At 48.7% G+C, this 18,983-nt stretch overlaps 1 protein-coding gene across 2 annotated transcripts in view; it reads right to left on the bottom strand.

Moving 5' to 3' along the window:
* Positions 1-18,983, bottom strand: part of EIF3E (eukaryotic translation initiation factor 3 subunit E) — an 83,112-nt gene that overhangs the window by 11,940 nt on the left and 52,189 nt on the right. The gene's annotated exons all lie outside the window — the stretch shown is intronic.

The following is an 18,983-nucleotide window of genomic DNA, read 5'->3' as shown; positions in this document are numbered from 1 at the left end:
ACATGTGTTTTGGCAAATTTGCGGACGTTTTCGCCCGTTTTTTGCACAATTTTCGCCCATACGAATTTGATTTAAAATTAAAGGTAAAACGGCATGGGCGTTAACACCCGCAATTGAATATCCCGTGTCGAATTAGTGCGGTTTTATCGACTGTCGAAAAAATGCCACTTAATTGAATACCCCCCCCCCATAGTGTTGAAGTGGAAAGCATCAAGGATGACACCAGAGAAATAGTGCAGGATAATCCATGTACACAGACAGAAAAAGTATATACTACACAGGATGCAGTGTTACTTGCTTTGTGTTTGTAAAATAATACCCTAGTTTGGAGGAGACGTAGAGGGTAAGCGTTTAACCACAAGGGCCATGAACGCTTGGTCGATTTTTGGAAAACGAGAAAGTCAGTGTTTTAAAGGCGTGTACTTACTGGATTACCAAACAGAGATGAGACTGGTTACAGCTATTGTAGCCATTCAGTGGACGGACATCGCCAGATGGAAACCGCACTGAGAACGTCAGTGTAAATGTAGTCCGTTGGCACAGCAGCCAAACAGTACAGAAGCTAGCGTGCCAGTGGGAAGAGCACGGAGCATGCCAGTCTACACATAGCGAGACCCACCAGATGGAAAGGGCACGGAACACGCCAGTCCACATGTAGCGTGACCACACCAGATGAAGACTGCACTGCGGTCACGAGTTTACATGTAAACCTGCACACACCGGGAACGCTTCTGGACAACAAATGTATACATACCAAGCATATAAGTGACAGCCCATTCTAGAGCAGACAATTATGTATCTTTCTAGGAATTCCCATTTACTTTTTAATGACAAGCCAAGTCAACTTCAAATCACTGTATAATTAGATTCTGCACAACACCTGTCCCTGTGGGATAAAACGCGATACCACCCGATGGGATTATTACCACCATGTAAGGACAAGGAAAAAGATAAGAATAACTAGGAGTAAAAAAAACAAAATCCAAACATTTTCTTAATAAAAGCTATAAATAATTCAGAAACCAAACACCAGGTAGCTGCAATATCTGATGATTTACATTACACAGCGATGGCCAATATACTTCAAGCAGCCAGATGTGGAAGTACACGTACAAGGGCATTAGGACAGTCCATTTTAAACGCCCCTCGGCCATATGATTTGTGTGGGGATGATCCTATCTTAAACCACAAGTTTAGGCTTTCTTACCCTGTCAATATACTACAGTGTATACAGGCACTACTGTCTGCAAGCCGGAGCAGAGTCTAGAACGTCAGGGTACTGTACTTAAAGGTCCCCCCCCCAGAGACGGACATCCAAAAGCCACATTTGCGGCAATATAACCCCATTACAGTGTAACCAAAATATAACAGACATACACTGAAGACCTAGAATCAATTGCACATAAGGATCATTTATGGACAAAGAACCACAGTTAACTTTTTCAAGAGCAAATGCTCCTTTCAGAACACTCGCAAGGAACACCTTAATTTACACAGAAGAACCAAAAATACTCTGGATGCCAAAGTGGTATCAAACAAGGGTCAGCCTAGTAGGTTAATATAGGATTTTCATTACCTACCGGTAAATCCTTTTCTCGTAGTCCATAAGGGATACTGGGGTTCATTTAGTATGATGGGGCCCAAAGGAGCCGGTGCACTTTAAATTTCTTCAAATGGGTGTTCTGGCTCCTGCTCTCTATGCCCCCTCACACAGCCAGTATAGGTCAACTGTGCCCAAAGGAGAACGGACATACTTGAGAAAAGGAACATAATGAGTGGTGAGATTCATACACCAATAACATAAAACGGCCAGCAACGGCTGGTAACAAAACAGCAACAGCTGAACAGGTAAATTTTTCAAAAAGAAAAACCTGCAGACACGTCAACGCACTGAGGCGGGTGCCCAGTTATCCCTTATGGACTACGAGTAAAAATGATTTACCGGTAGGTATTAAAATTCTATTTTCTCTAACATCCTTAAGGGATACTGGCGTTCACTTAATACGATGGGGATGTCCCAAAGCTTCCAGAACAGGCTGGAAAGTGCGGAGACATCTACAGCACCGCCTGCCCAAACCGGATATCCTCTTTGGCCAGGGAATCAAACCTGTAGAACTTCACAAATGTGTTCTTCCCCAACCAGGTAGCAGCTCGGCATAGTTGCAAGGCTCAGACTCTACGGGCAACCGCCCAGGAAGACCCACTGATATTGTAGAGTGGGCCTTCAGAGACTGTGGGACAGGTAGGGCTGCCGACACATAGGCTTGTTGTATAGTCAATCTAAGCAAACGAGCAATGGACTGTTTAGAAGCAGGGCAACCCTTTTTCTTCGCATCAGAGCACAAACAAAGAATCAGTCTTTCTTATCCGAGCCATCCTTTTGATATAAATCTTCAAGGCTCGCACAGCATCCAAGTCTCCGGAGGAGCAGTAGTGACAGAACTCGACGGGAACGCAGACACAACCTGGAACTGCTGCTTAGTCCTGAGCTCCACTCTGTCCTCGTAAAAGACCAAGTAGGGACTTTTACACGATAGGGTCCCCAATTGCGAAACACGTGTGGCAGAAGCCAGGTCCAGTATCACCACAGTCTTACCCGTGAGGTACTTGTCTTCTACCGTCATCAGAGGTTCAAACCAGGACGACTGTAGAAAATCCAACACTACATTCAAATCCCAGGGTGCCGTGGACGGCACAAAAGGAGGTTTTATGTGATGTACCCCTTGCAAGAAGGTCTGAACTTCAGGCAACACTGACAATTTCTTCTGGAAGAAAATAAGAGCTGAAATCTGGATTTTTGTAGAACCCAGACGTAAGCCCTTATCCACACCAGCCTGCAGGAAACGTAAGAAACGTCCCACGTGGAACTCTGCAGGTGGATACATGCGTTCATCGCACCAAGAGACATATCACCTCCAAATATGACAGTGTTTAGACATCACAGGCTTCCTGGCCTGAACCATGGTAGGAATAAACTTTTTGGAAAGGCCTTGGTGAGCTAGGATGTTCCCCGCAACCTCCATGCCGTCAAACGGAGTCGCCGTAAGTCCGGGTAGATGAAAGGTCTTTGTTGAAGATCTCTTCTCATTGGCAGAACGCAAGCGTCTTTGATGGACATGTCCAGAAATCTGCATACCACACCCTGTCCAAGGCCAATCCAGGGCAATCAGAATTGCCTGGACTCTGATTCCCGATTCACTTTAGCACCCGTCGGAGCAATCAAATCAGAGGAAACCAGTAGACCAGCCGGTAAAGCCAAGGCGACGTTAGTGCATCTATTACCCTCGCCTGAGGGTCCCTGGTTCTTGAGCAATACCAGCAAAGCTTCTTGTTGAGTCGAGAAGCCATCATGTCTATTTGTGGGCAGCCCCACAGGTCGATGATCTGCTGAACCACCAGGTGGTGGGGACTCCACTCTCCCAGGTGGAGATTGTGACGACTCAGGAAGTCCGCTTCTCAGTTGTCCACTCCCGAAATGAAGATTGTGTATATTGCTCTTGCATTTCTTTCTGCCCAAAAGGAGTATCTTTGACACTTCTCGCATGCAGGCTCTGCTTTTTGTCCTTCCTTGTCGAGTTATGTAAGCCACCGCCGTGGCGTTGTCTGACTGAACCTGGATTACATGATCCCTAAGCAGAGGAGAGGCCTAAAGCAGGGCATTGTAGATCGCACGAAGTTCCAGAATGTAGATCGGAAGCAGGGCTTCGTGGGTTGACCATCTGCCCTGGTACTGCGCCCCTTGGGTGACAGCTCCCCATCCTCTCAGTTTCGCATTGGTCGTGAGGAGGATCCAATCCTGAATCCCTAAACTTAGACCTTCCAGTAGGTTTGAGGACTGTAGCCACCACAGTAGGGGAAATCCTGGCCTGAGGCGACAGCCGTATTATCCCGTACATCTGAAGATGTGAGCCAGACCACTCAGGAGATCCTATTGAAAAGTTCTGGCATGGAACCTTCCGTACTGGATAGCCTCGTATGAGGTTACCATTTACCCAGTATGCAAAGATGGATGGATATCAGATTAGGACACAGAACCATTCGGACCATATCCTTGAGTGTTCTTGCTTTGTGTCCTTTGGGAGGAACACCTTCTGAGCCACCGTATCCAGAAACATTCCCAGGAACAGGAGCCGCTCAGCAGGCTCCAGGTGGGACTTCTGTACATTGAGGATCCACCCATAGTGTGAAAGAAGCTGAACAGTGTGGTCTATATGGATCAATAAAAGCTCCCTGAATCTCGCCTTTATCAAGAGATCGTCCAGGTAAGGGACAATATTGACCCCCTGGACCCAGAGCTGGATCATCATTTCCGCCATCACCTTCGTGAAAACCCTCGGAGCTGTGGAAAGGCCGAAGGGTAGTGCCTGGAACTGGTAGTGATCGCTCAGCAGGGCAAACCGCAGGTAAGCCTGGTGAAGTAGCAATATCGGGATATGGAGATAGGCGCTCTTTATATCCAGCGAGACCATGAACTCCCGTTCTTCCAGACCCAGATTCAGAATGGGCCTTACCAAACTGTCCGGTTTCGGTACCACGAACAGGTTGGAGTAGTAACCCTTTCCCTGTTGTTGTAGCGGCACTGGAACTTTGAACTGGACCAACTTCAGGATGGCCTGTTGCAGCATAACTCATGTATCCTCCAAAACTGGTAAGCTCGATTTGAAAAATCGTTGGGGAGGAGCATTGTCTAACTCCAGCTTGTAGCCCTGAGAAATAAGGTCCTTTAGCCAGGCATCCTGGCAGGAGCTTTCCCAGATGCTGCTGAAATGACTCAGTCGAGCTCCCACCACGAGATCCCCTTGGGGTGGGTGGGCACAGTCATGCGAAGGCTTTAGTGAAAGCTGAACTGGTGCTCTGTTTCACAGAACCTGCGGCTGCTGGTTTTCTTGTCCTGCCTCTCGTTGCATTGGAGGCACCTCTGGCCCTAGACCTAAATCTGGTAGTCTGAAAGGACTGGGTAGACAGCCCCGGGTAGGAACGTCTAGCCGGCAGGGCCCCAGAGGGGAGAAACGTGGATTTCCCCGTAGTTACCAACTCAACCCCTGAGAAGGGAAGAGACTCCACACTGCGCTTGGAATCTGTGTCCGCTATCCACTGACACAGCCACAGGGCTCTGCGTTCAGACACAATCACACAAGACGTGTGCAGCGTCTTGGAGGTGTCTTATGAGGGTCACCGTAGTAACCAGGGGCATATCCCCCCAAAGACCCTCCTGAATTTGAGTCGCCCATGTATGAATGGCATGCGTCATCCAGCAACCCTCAAGCACAGGTCTTTGTCATGCGCCAGAATCTGGTGTGACATACACTGCATAATTGGTGTTTGACCAGGTTTACAGTAGACAACACACACACACATGTAATACAACAGCAAGCCTGCCTTACTGTATGTGAGAAGGAGACAGAGGAACAGCACACCCAAGCTTGTCAGGCTCAGTGAGACTGCAAGCTGTGTGTGTGTGTGTGTGTGTGTGTGTGTGTGTGTGTGTGTGTGTGTGTGTGTGTGTGTGTATGTATGTGTGTGTGTGTGTGTGTGTGTGTGTGTGTGTGTGTGTGTGTGTGTGTGTGTGTGTGTGTATGTATGTATGTATGTATGTATGTATGTATGTATGTGGCCATGGGCGGCATGCACCCCACCCTACGAGTGGTGAGTGCAGATATTGCACCCAGCTTCTGGGGTGGCGAGTGCTGTGGTTTTCTAGATTTGTTTGTATATTACGGGGTTAATCTTTGGTTAACTCTTATTAACCGTGGTCACAGGCCTTTTCATGCACCCCTGTGTAATCTCACTTGTTCTAAACCTGTGTCAGCTGCTCCTTAGTAATTTATCAGCCAGTGTCAGGTGACTAGTGTACCTTTAAAAGCCATAAGATACATGGCAGATACACATTAAACCTAGTGGGCATGTTTGCAGTTATATTATGTGTGATACAGTTGCCAGGTTTTAATTTTTTAGACTTTGTGATAGTGTAGGACCTGCATGAAGGTGGGGTACCTTGGCGATGAGCGGTGTGCAGGCTTCCGTGCATTGGCCCAATTCACTAACTAAACCCCCATCATTTATTTATTGATGTTGTGAGGATAAGTGAGCTTGCTATGGTGAGTGCTGAACCTTGTTTGTATATATTTGGGTTGGTGGCCATGTGCTGCATGCACCCCAGTGGTGAGTGCAGATATTGCACCCCGCTTCTGGGGTGGCGAGTGCTGTGAAAAAAAAAAAAATTATACATATATATATATATATTATATATATACATATATATTATATATATTATATATATATATATATATATATATATATATATATATATATATATATATATATATATATATATATATATATATATATATAAATAAATAAAAAGAATTTACTCACCGGTAATTCTATTTCTCGTAGTCCGTAGTGGATGCTGGGAACTCCGTAAGGTCCGTGGGGAATAGTAGCATGCTCCGAAGGAGACTGGGCACTCTAAGAAAGAATTAGGACTACCTGGTGTGCACTGGCTCCTCCCTCTATGCCCCTCCTCCAGACCTCAGTTAGGGAAACTGTGCCTCGGAAGAGCTGACACAATAAGGAAAGGATTTGGAATCCCGGGTAAGACTCATACCAGCCACACCAATCACACCGTACAACTCGTGATACTATACCCAGTGAACAGTATGAACAACAACTGAGCCTCTAGAATAGATGGCTCCAAACAAAAACCCTTTAGTTAGGCAATAACTATATACAAGTATTGCAGACAATCCGCACTTGGGATGGGCGCCCAGCATCCACTACGGACTACGAGAAATAGAATTACCGGTGAGTAAATTCTTATTTTCTCTGACGTCCTAGTGGATGCTGGGAACTCCGTAAGGACCATGGGGATTATACCAAAGCTCCCAAACGGGCGGGAGAGTGCGGATGACTCTGCAGCACCGAATGAGCAAACTCAAGGTCCTCCTCAGCCAGGGTATCAAACTTGTAGAATTTTGCAAATGTGTTTGAACTCGACCAAGTAGCAGCTCGGCAAAGTTGTAAAGCCGAGACCCCTCGGGCAGCCGCCCAAGAAGAGCCCACCTTCCTCGTGGAATGGGCTTTAAAAGAGTTAGAATGCGGCAGTCCAGCCGCCGAATGTGCAAGTTGAATCGTGCTACAGATCCAGCGAGCAATAGTCTGCTTTGAAGCAGGAGCACCCAGCTTGTTCGGTGCATACAGGATAAATAGCGAGTCAGCTTTTCTGACTCTAGCCGTCCTGGAAACATATTTTCAGGGCCCTGACTACGTCCAGCAACTTGGAATCCTCCAAGTCCCGAGTAGCCGCAGGCACCACAATAGGTTGGTTCACATGAAAAGCTGATACCACGTTAGGAAGGAATTGGGAACAAGTCCTCAATTCCGCCCTATCCATATGAAAAATCAGATAAGGGCTTTTACATGACAAAGCCGCCAATTCTGATACACGCCTGGCCGACGCCAAGGCCAACAGCATGACCACCTTCCACGTGAGGTACTTTATCTCCACGGTTTTAAGTGGCTCAAACCAATGCGACTTTAGGAAAACCAACACCACGTTGAGATCCCAAGGTGCCACTGGGGGCACAAAAGGGGGCTGAATATGCAGCACTCCCTTTACAAAAGTCTGAACTTCAGGCAGTGAAGCCAGTTCTTTTTGGAAGAAAATCGACAGAGCCGAAATCTGGACCTTAATGGAACCCAATTTTAGGCCCATAGTCACCCCTGACTGTAGGAAGTGCAGAAATCGACCTAGCTGAAATTCCTCCGTTGGGTCCTTCATGGCCTCACACCAAGCAACATATTTCCGCCATATGCGGTGATAATGTTTTGCGGTCACATCTTTCCTAGCTTTAATCAGTGTAGGAATGACTTCCTCCGGAATGCCCTTTTCTTTTAGGATCCGGTGTTCAACCGCCATGCCGTCAAACGCAGCCGCGGTAAGTCTTGGAACAGACAGGGCCCCTGCTGCAGCAGGTCCTGTCTGAGCGGCAGAGGCCATGGGTCCTCTGAGATCATTTTTTGAAGTTCTGGGTACCAAGCTCTTCTTGGCCAATCCGGAACCACGAGTATAGTTCTTACTCCTCTCCTTCTTATTATTCTCAGTACCTTGGGTATGAGAGGCAGAGGAGGGAACACATAAACCGACTGGTACACCCACGGTGTCACTAGAGCGTCCACAGCTATCGCCTGAGGGTCCCTTGACCTGGCGCAATATCTTTTTAGTTTTTTGTTGAGGCGGGACGCCATCATGTCCACCTGTGGCCTTTCCCAACGGTTCACAATCATTTTGAAGACTTCTGGGTGAAGTCCCCACTCCCCCGGGTGGAGGTCGTGTCTGCTGAAGAAGTCTGCTTCCCAGTTGTCCACTCCCGGAATGAACACTGCTGACAGTGCTATCACATGATTTTCCACCCAGCGAAGAATCCTTGCAACTTCTGCCATTGCCCTCCTGTTTCTTGTGCCGCCCTGTCTGTTTACGTGGGCGACTGCCGTGATGTTGTCCGACTGGATCAACACCGGCTAACCCTGAAGCAGAGGCCTTGCTTGACTTAGGGCATTGTAAATGGCCCTTAGTTCCAGGATATTTATGTGAAAATAAGAATTTACTTACCGATAATTCTATTTCTCGGAGTCCGTAGTGGATGCTGGGGTTCCTGAAAGGACCATGGGGAATAGCGGCTCCGCAGGAGACAGGGCACAAAAAGTAAAGCTTTTAACCATGTGGTGTGTACTGGCTCCTCCCCCTATGACCCTCCTCCAAGCCTCAGTTAGGTACTGTGCCCGGACGAGCGTACACAATAAGGAAGGATCTTGAATCCCGGGTAAGACTCATACCAGCCACACCAATCACACCGTACAACTTGTGATCTAAAACCCAGTTAACAGTATGATAACAGAGGAGCCTCTGAAAGATGGCTTCCTACAACAATAACCCGATGAAGGCAACAATAACTATGTACAATTATTGCAGATAATCCGCACTTGGGATGGGCGCCCAGCATCCACTACGGACTTCGAGAAATAGAATTATCGGTAAGTAAATTCTTATTTTCTCTATCGTCCTAGTGGATGCTGGGGTTCCTGAAAGGACCATGGGGATTATACCAAAGCTCCCAAACGGGCGGGAGAGTGCGGATGACTCTGCAACACCGAATGAGAGAACTCCAGGTCCTCTTTTGCCAGGGTATCAAATTTGTAGAATTTTACAAACGTGTTCTCCCCCGACCACGTAGCTGCTCGGCAGAGTTGTAATGCCGAGACCCCTCGGGCAGCCGCCCAAGATGAGCCCACCTTCCTTGTGGAATGGGCCTTAACAGATTTAGGCTGTGGCAGGCCTGCCACAGAATGTGCAAGTTGAATTGTGCTACAAATCCAACGAGCAATCGACTGCTTAGAAGCAGGAGCACCCAGCTTGTTGGGTGCATACAGTATAAACAGCGAGTCAGATTTTCTGACTCCAGCTGTCCTTGCAATATATATTTTTAATGCTCTGACAACGTCCAGTAACTTGGAGTCCTCCAAGTCGCTTGTAGCCGCAGGCACTACAATAGGCTGGTTCAGGTGAAACGCTGATACCACCTTAGGGAGAAAATGCGGACGCGTCCGCAGTTCTGCCCTATCCGAATGGAAAATTAGGTATGGGCTTTTGTAAGATAAAGCCGCCAGTTCTGACACTCTCCTGGCTGAAGCCAGGGCTAGTAGCATGGACACTTTCCATGTGAGATATTTCAAATCCACCTTTTTTAGTGGTTCAAACCAATGGGATTTGAGGAAATCTAAAACTACGTTTAGATCCCACGGTGCCACCGGAGGCACTACAGGGGGCTGTATACGCAGTACACCCTTAACAAAAGTCTGGACCTCAGGAACTGAGGCCAATTCTTTTTGGAAGAATATTGACAGGGCCGAAATTTGAACCTTAATAGATCCCAACTTGAGACCCATAGACAATCCTGATTGCAGGAAATGCAGGAATCGACCCAGTTGAAATTCCTCCGTCGGAGCACTCCGATCCTCGCACCACGCAACATATTTTCGCCAAATGCGGTGATAATGTTTCGCGGTTACTTCCTTCCTTGCTTTAATCAAAGTAGGAATGACTTCTTCCGGAATGCCTTTTCCCTTTAGGATCCGGCGTTCAACCGCCATGCCGTCAAACGCAGCCGCGGTAAGTCTTGAAACAGACAGGGACCTTGCTGAAGCAGGTCCCTTCTCAGAGGTAGAGGCCACGGATCGTCCGTGATCATCTCTTGAAGTTCCGGGTACCAAGTCCTTCTTGGCCAATCCGGAGCCACTAGTATCGGTCTTACTCCTCTTTTCCTTATAATTCTCAATACCTTTGGTATGAGAGGCAGAGGAGGAAACACATACACCGACTGGTACACCCAAGGCGTTACCAGCGCGTCCACAGCTATTGCCTGCGGGTCTCTTGACCTGGCGCAATACCTGTCCAGTTTTTTGTTGAGGCGAGACGCCATCATGTCCACCATTGGTCTTTCCCAACGGGTTACAAGCATGTGGAAAACTTCTGGATGAAGTCCCCACTCTCCCGGGTGAAGGTCGTGTCTGCTGAGGAAGTCTGCTTCCCAGTTGTCCACTCCCGGAATGAACACTGCTGACAGTGCCATCACATGATTCTCCGCCCAGCGAAGAATCCTCGCAGCTTCTGCCATTGCACTCCTGCTTCTTGTACCGCCCTGTCTGTTTACATGGGCGACTGCCGTGATGTTGTCCGACTGGATCAACACCGGTTTTCCTAGAAGCAGAGGTTCTGCCTGACTTAGAGCATTGTAGATTGCTCTTAGTTCCAGAATGTTTATGTGAAGAGACATCTCCAGGCTCGACCACACGCCCTGGAAGTTCCTTCCTTGTGTGACTGCTCCCCAGCCTCTCAGGCTGGCGTCCGTGGTCACCAGGATCCAATCCTGTATGCCGAATCTGCGGCCCTCCAATAGATGAGCGCTCTGCAACCACCACAGAAGAGATACCCTTGTCCTTGGAGACAGGGTTATCCGCCGGTGCATCTGAAGATGCGACCCTGACCATTTGTCGAGCAGATCCCTCTGGAAAATTCTTGCGTGGAATCTGCCGAATGGAATTGCTTCGTAAGAAGCCACCATTTTTCCCAGGACTCTTGTGCATTGATGTACAGACACCTTTCCTGGCTTTAGGAGGTTCCTGACAAGTTCGGATAACTCCTTGGCTTTTTCCTCCGGGAGAAATACCTTTTTCTGAACCGTGTCCAGAATCATCCCTAGGAACAGCAGACGTGTTGTCGGAATTAACTGGGATTTTGGAATATTCAAAATCCACCCGTGCTGTTTTAGCACTTCTTGAGACAGTGCTACTCCCATCTCTAGCTGTTCTCTTGACCTTGCCCTTATCAGGAGATCGTCCAAGTATGGGATAATTAACACGCCTTTTCTTCGAAGAAGAATCATCATCTCGGCCATTACTTTGGTAAAGACCCGAGGTGCCGTGGACAATCCAAACGGCAGCGTCTGAAACTGATAGTGACAGTTTTGTACGACGAACCTGAGGTACCCCTGGTGTGAGGGGTAAATTGGGACGTGGAGATACGCATCCTTGATGTCCAAGGATACCATAAAGTCCCCTTCTTCCAGGTTCGCTATCACCGCTCTGAGTGACTCCATCTTGAACCTGAACTTTTTTATGTACAGGTTCAGGGATTTCAGATTTAGAATAGGTCTTACCGAGCCGTCCGGCTTCGGTACCACAAATAGAGTGGAATAATACCCCTTTCCCTGTTGTAAAAGGGGTACTTTGACTATCACCTGCTGAGAGTACAGCTTGTGAATGGCTTCCAAGACCGTCACCCTGTCGGAGGGGGACGTTGGTAAAGCAGACTTCAGGAAACGGCGAGGTGGAGACGTCTCTAGTTCTAACCTGTACCCCTGAGATATTATCTGCAGGATCCAGGGATCTACCTGCGAGTGAGCCCACTGCGCGCTGAAATTCTTGAGACGACCCCCCACCGCCCCCGAGTCCGCTTGAGAAGCCCCAGCGTCATGCTGAGGCTTTTGTAGAAGCGGGGGAGGGCTTCTGTTCCTGGGAAGGAGCTGCCTGTTGCTGTCTCTTCCCCTTTCCTCTGCCTCGTGGCAGATATGAATATCCCTTTGCTCTCTTGTTTTTAAAGGAACGAAAGGGCTGCGGTTGAAAAGTCGGTGTCTTTTTCTGTTGGGGAGTGACTTGAGGTAAAAAGGTGGATTTCCCGGCTGTAGCCGTGGCCACCAAATCCGATAGACCGACTCCAAATAACTCCTCCCCTTTATACGGCAAAACTTCCATATGCCGTTTTGAGTCCGCATCGCCTGACCACTGTCGCGTCCATAAACTTCTTCTGGCCGAAATGGACATAGCACTTACCCGTGATGCCAGCGTGCAGATATCCCTCTGTGCATCACGCATATAAAGAAATGCATCCTTTATTTGCTCCAAAGACAGTAAAACATTGTCCCTATCCAGGGTATCAATATTTTCAATCAGGGACTCTGACCAAGCTACTCCAGCACTGCACATCCAGGCTGTCGCTATAGCTGGTCGTAGTATAACACCTGTATGTGTGTATATACTTTTTTGGATATTTTCCATCCTCCTATCTGCTGGATCTTTAAGTGCGGCCGTCTCAGGAGAGGGTAACGCCACTTGTTTTGATAAGCGTGTGAGCGCCTTGTCCACCCTAGGAGGTGTTTCCCAGCGCGCCCTAACCTCTGGCGGGAAAGGGTATAAAGCCAATAACTTCTTTGAAATTAGCATTTTTTTTATCGGGGGCAACCCACGCTTCATCACACACCTCATTTAATTCTTCTGATTCAGGAAAAACTATAGGTAGTTTTTTCACACCCCACATAATACCCTGTTTAGTGGTACCTGTAGTATCAGCTATATGTAACGCCTCCTTCATTGCCAAAATCATATAACGTGTGGCCCTACTGGAAAATACGGTTGATTCGTCACCGTCACCACTGGAATCAGTGCCTGTGTCTGGGTCTGTGTCGACCGACTGAGGCAAAGGGCGTTTTACAGCCCCTGACGGTGTTTGAGGCGCCTGGACAGGCACTAATTGATTGTCCGGCCGTCTCATGTCGTCAAACGACTGCTTTAGCGTGTTGACACTATCCCGTAATTCCATAAATAAAGGCATCCATTCTGGTGTCGACCCCCTAGGAGGTGACATCCCCATATTTGGCAATTGCTCCGCCTCCACACCAATATCGTCCTCATACATGTCGACACACGCGTACCGACACACAGCAGACACACAGGGAATGCTCTAAACGAAGACAGGACCCCACTAGCCCTTTGGGGAGACAGAGGGAGAGTCTGCCAGCACACACCAAAAGCGCTATATATGACAGGGATAGCCTTATAATAAGTGCTCCCTATATAGCTGCTTTAAATATATATAATGCCACAATTTTGCCCCCCCTCTCTTGTTTTACCCTGTTTCTGTAGTGCAGTGCAGGGGAGAGACTGGGAGCCTTCCTGACCAGCGGAGCTGTGAGAGGAAAATGGCGCCGTGTGCTGAGGAGATAGGCCCCGCCCCTTTTTCGGCGGGCTCGTCTCCCGCTCTTCAATGGATTCAGGCAGGGGTTAAATATCTCCATATAGCCCCCGGAGGCTATATGTGAGGTATTTTATGCCTAAAAAAGGTTTCTCATTGCTGCCCAGGGCGCCCCCCCCCAGCGCCCTGCACCCTCAGTGACTGCCGTGTGAAGTGTGCTGGGAGCAATGGCGCACAGCTGCAGTGCTGTGCGCTACCTTAAGAAGACTGAGGAGTCTTCTGCCGCCGATTCTGGACCATCTTCTGTCTTCAGCATCTGCAAGGGGGCCGGCGGCGCGGCTCCGGTGACCCATCCAGGCTGTACCTGTGATCGTCCCTCTGGAGCTTGATGTCCAGTAGCCAAGAAGCCAATCCATCCTGCACGCAGGTGAGTTGACTCCTTCTCCCCTAAGTCCCTCGCTGCAGTGATCCTGTTGCCAGCAGGAATCACTGTAAAATAAAAAACCTAGCTAAACTTTTTCTAAGCAGCTCTTTAGGAGAGCCACCTAGATTGCACCCTTCTCGGCCGGGCACAAAAACCTAACTGAGGCTTGGAGGAGGGTCATAGGGGGAGGAGCCAGTACACACCACATGGTTAAAAGCTTTACTTTTTGTGCCCTGTCTCCTGCGGAGCCGCTATTCCCCATGGTCCTTTCAGGAACCCCAGCATCCACTAGGACGATAGAGAAATGACGTTTCCATGCTTGACCACAAGCCCTGGAAATTTCTTCCCTGTGTGACTGCTCCCCAGCCTCTCAGGCTGGCATCCGTGGTCACCAGGACCCAGTCCTGAATGCCGAATCTGCGGCCCTCTAGAAGATGAGCACTCTGCAACCACCACAGGAGAGACACCCTTGTCCTTGGAGACAGGGTTATCCGCTGATGCATCTGAAGATGCGATCCGGACCATTTGACCAGCAGATCCCACTGAAAAGTTCTTGCGTGGAATCTGCCGAATGGAATCGCTTCGTAAGAAGCCACCATTTTTCCCAGGACCCTTGTGCATTGATGCACTGACACTTGGCCTGGTTTTAGGAGGTTTCTGACTAGCTCGGATAACTCCCTGGCTTTCTCCTCCGGGAGAAACACCTTTTTCTGGACTGTGTCCAGAATCATCCCTAGGAACAGCAGACGTGTCGTCGGAATCAGCTGCGATTTTGGAATATTTAGAATCCACCCGTGCTGTCGTAGTACTACTTGAGATAGTGCTACTCCGACCTCTAACTGTTCCCTGGACCTTGCCCTTATCAGGAGATCGTCCAAGTAAGGGATAATTAAGACGCCTTTTCTTCGAAGAAGAATCATCATTTCGGCCATTACCTTGGTAAAGACCCGGGGTGCCGTGGACAATCCAAACGGCAGCGTCTGAAACGGATAGTGACAGTTCTGTACCACAAACCTGAGGTACCCTTGGTGAGAAGGGCAAATTGGGACATGGAGGTAAGCATCCTTGATGTCCAGAGACACCATATAGTCCCCTTCTTCCAGGTTCGCTATCACTGCTCTGAGTGACTCCATCTTGAATTTGAACCTTTGTATGTAAGTGTTCAAGGATTTCAGATTTAAAATAGGTCTCACCGAGCCGTCCGGCTTCGGTACCACAAACAGCGTGGAATAATACCCCTTTCCCTGTTGTAGGAGGGGTACCTTTATTATCACCTGCTGGGAATACAGCTTGTGAATGGCTTCCAATACCGCCTCCCTGTCGGAGGGAGACGTTGGTAAAGCAGACTTCAGGAACCGGCGAGGGGGAGACGTCTCAAATTCCAATTTGTACCCCTGAGATACTACCTGCAGGATCCAGGGGTCCACTTGCGAGTGAGCCTACTGCGCGCTGAAATTCTTGAGACGACCCCCCACCGTACCTGAGTCCGCTTGTAAGGCCCCAGCGTCATGCTGAGGACTTGGCAGAAAGCGGGGGAGGGCTTCTGTTCCTGGGAAGAGGCTGCCTGCTGCAGTCTTTTTCCCCTTCCTCTGCCCCGGGGCAGAAATGAGTGGCCTTTTGCCCGCTTGCCCTTATGGGGACGAAAGGACTGAGCCTGAAAAGACGGTGTCTTTTTCTGCTGAGAGGTGACCTGGGGTAAAAAGGTGGATTTCCCAGCCGTTGCCGTGGCCACCAGGTCCGATAGACCGACCCCAAATAACTCCTCCCCTTTATACGGCAATACTTCCATATGCCGTTTGGAATCCGCATCACCTGACCACTGTCGCGTCCATAACCCTCTTCTGGCAGAAATGGACAGCGCACTTACTCTTGATGCCAGAGTGCAAATATCCCTCTGTGCATCTCGCATATATAGAAATGCATCCTTTAAAATGCTCTATAGTCAATAATATACTGTCCCTGTCCAGGGTATCAATATTTTCAGTCAGGGAATCCGACCAAGCCACCCCAGCACTGCACATCCAGGCTGAGGCGATTGCTGGTCGCAGTATAACACCAGTATGTGTGTATATACTTTTTAGGATATTTTCCAGCTTCCTATCAGCTGGCTCCTTGAGGGCGGCCGTATCAGGAGACGGTAACGCCACTTGTTTTGATAAGCGTGTGAGCGCCTTATCTACCCCAGGGGGTGTTTCCCAACGCGCCCTAACCTCTGGCGGGAAAGGGTATAATGCCAATAATTTTTTAGAAATTAGCAGTTTTTATCGGGGGAAACCCACGCTTCTTCACACACCTCATTTAATTCATCTGATTCAGGAAAAACTACGGGTAGTTTTTTCACACCCCACATAATACCCTTTTTTGTGGTACTTGTAGTATCATAAATGTTCAAAACCTCCTTCATTGCCGTGATCATGTAACGTGTGGCCCTACTGGAAATCACGTTTGTTTCCTCACCGTCGACACTGGAGTCAGTGTCCGTGTCTGGGTCTGTGTCGACCATCTGAGGTAACGGGCGCTTTAGAGCCCCTGACGGTGTTTGAGACGCCTGGACAGGTACTAACTGATTTGCCGGCTGTCTCATGTCGTCAACAGTCTTTTGTAAAGTGCTGACGCTATCACGTAATTCCTTCCATAAGACCATCCAGTCAGGTGTCGACTCCCTAGGGGGTGACATCACTATTACAGGCAATTGCTCCGCCTCCATACCATTTTCCTCCTCATACATGTCGACACAAACGTACCGACACACAGCACACACACAGGGAATGCTCTGATAGAGGACAGGACCCCACTAGCCCTTTGGGGAGACAGAGGGAGAGTTTGCCAGCACACACCAGAGCGCTATATATATACAGGGATAACCTTATATAAGTGTTTTTCCCTTATATAGCTGCTGTATTGATTAATCTGCCAAATTAGTGCCCCCCCTCTCTTGTTTTACCCTGTTTCTGTAGTGCAGGACTGCAGGGGAGAGTCAGGGAGACGTCCTTCCAGCGGAGCTGTGAGGGAAAATGGCGCTTGTGTGCTGAGGAGATAGGCTCCGCCCCTCTTCTGTCTTCTGGCTCTGTAAGGGGGCCGGCGGCGCGGCTCTGGGACCCATCCATGGCTGGGCCTGTGATCGTCCCTCTGGAGCTAATGTCCAGTAGCCTAAGAAGCCCAATCCACTCTGCACGCAGGTGAGTTCGCTTCTTCTCCCCTTAGTCCCTCGGTGCAGTGAACCTGAAAATAAAAAACCTATACTTAAACTTTTTCACTAAGCAGCTCAGGAGAGCCACCTAGTGTGCACCCTTCTCGTTCGGGCACAAAAATCTAACTGAGGCTTGGAGGAGGGTCATAGGGGGAGGAGCCAGTGCACACCAGGTAATCCTAAAGCTTTTACTTTTGTGCCCAGTCTCCTGCGGAGCCGCTATTCCCCATGGTCCTTACGGAGTTCCCAGCATCCACTAGTACGTCAGAGAAAAACCTAATAATACCTTTACTAGAAGCTCAGGAGAGCCCCTAGTGTGCAACCAGCTCGAGCCGGGCACAGATTCTAACTGAGGTCTGGAGGAGGGGCATAGAGGGAGGAGCCAGTGCACACCAGGTAGTCCTAATTCTTTCTTAGAGTGCCCAGTCTCCTTCGGAGCCCGCTATTCCCCATGGTCCTTACGGAGTTCCCAGCATCCACTAGGACGTCAGAGAAATATATATGTATAAATTTCCACAAACAAAGCCGCAGCACACTTCCAGGTCAATATCTATGTGTCAGGTAAGATAAATACAGTATTTTCCATAAACTAAAGGAATCCCACAGGAACCAAGCTCAGGATAGACCAGCACACTATTCAGTCATGAAACATCTTTCTGTGTTTTAATGTGTCAATAAAGTGCAAAAGTTCCAATGCAAACATGCAGCACAGGTAATTCAGCAGCAAAATATCAAATGCAATGATATACTCAACATTCCAACAGCCGTTACGTATGCCTTCATCAGGGGAATAGTAAAATCAGCGTGCTCCGGTAACGACGTCAGAGGACTGGCGTGCCCACACCTCCCTGCGTCACACCGCCACTCCCCCTGGAGAGTCTAAGCCCTCCAGGTCCTATATATCTATATATATCTATATATATATCTATATATATATCTATCTATATCTATCTATATCTATCTATATATATCTATATATATTTACACCCCTGTACCAGTTTTCCTGCGTATCCTGAGTGTCTGGAGGAGCTGCGTCTCCTTGCTGCTGCAGCAGTGAGCAGAAGGTGCCAAAACGCCGCTGGTCCCGCTCTGAGGAAGCTCCACCCCCTGTACTGGCACTGTAACTATGTAGTTCTTTATACTGGCAATGTCTCCTATTTAGTGTAAATCACCACCACCGCTGCCAGTGTACACAGAGGGGCTATAGCGGATCCCCCCAGGGAGAGTTCTGTATACCACCCCTGCGATTGCGCCACATCAAGAAACGGGTGACCTCCCTAGCGGGGCCCCCAGTTTGTACGCATCACTCTTCTCACCTTCAGGCTATGTTAGGGGTGTGCGGCGTGATGCGATAGCATTCGCCAAGGCGCAATGCCCTGCGGTACTAATAACCTATCAGGACGGTGGTCCTGCAGCAGGGAAGCGGCTCAGACGTCTTAAGAGACCGGTAACCGTCTACCCCCCTAACTCCCACGGTGCGGGTATACTGTTGCCCAAACAGCATACCGAAAATAAAGTTTAAAAGAAACTAAAGAAAACTCTCTGGAGTTACAGAGTGTGCATCCTCTCCTGAGGGCACTTTTTTCTATACTGCCTGTGGGAGGGGCCATAGAGGGGAGGAGCCAGCACACCCAGTTGAAGAAATTTAAAGTGTACCGGCTCCTTTGGACCCCATCGTATTAAGTGAACCCCAGTATCCCTTATGGATGTTAGAGAAATATAACCAAAGTAGGATATACAGGCCTTGGACTTGTAAAATGTAATCCTTTATGTACATTTTGCTGTAGTTTTGGCCCTAGAGCAGACCTGGCCAACTTGTGGCTCTCCAGCTATTGTGAAGCTAC

The sequence above is a fragment of the Pseudophryne corroboree genome, chromosome 5, assembly GCF_028390025.1.
Source record: "Pseudophryne corroboree isolate aPseCor3 chromosome 5, aPseCor3.hap2, whole genome shotgun sequence".
In the NCBI taxonomy this organism is placed as follows: Eukaryota; Metazoa; Chordata; class Amphibia; order Anura; family Myobatrachidae; genus Pseudophryne; species Pseudophryne corroboree.
This window is presented reverse-complemented; position numbering and strand designations above follow the sequence as displayed.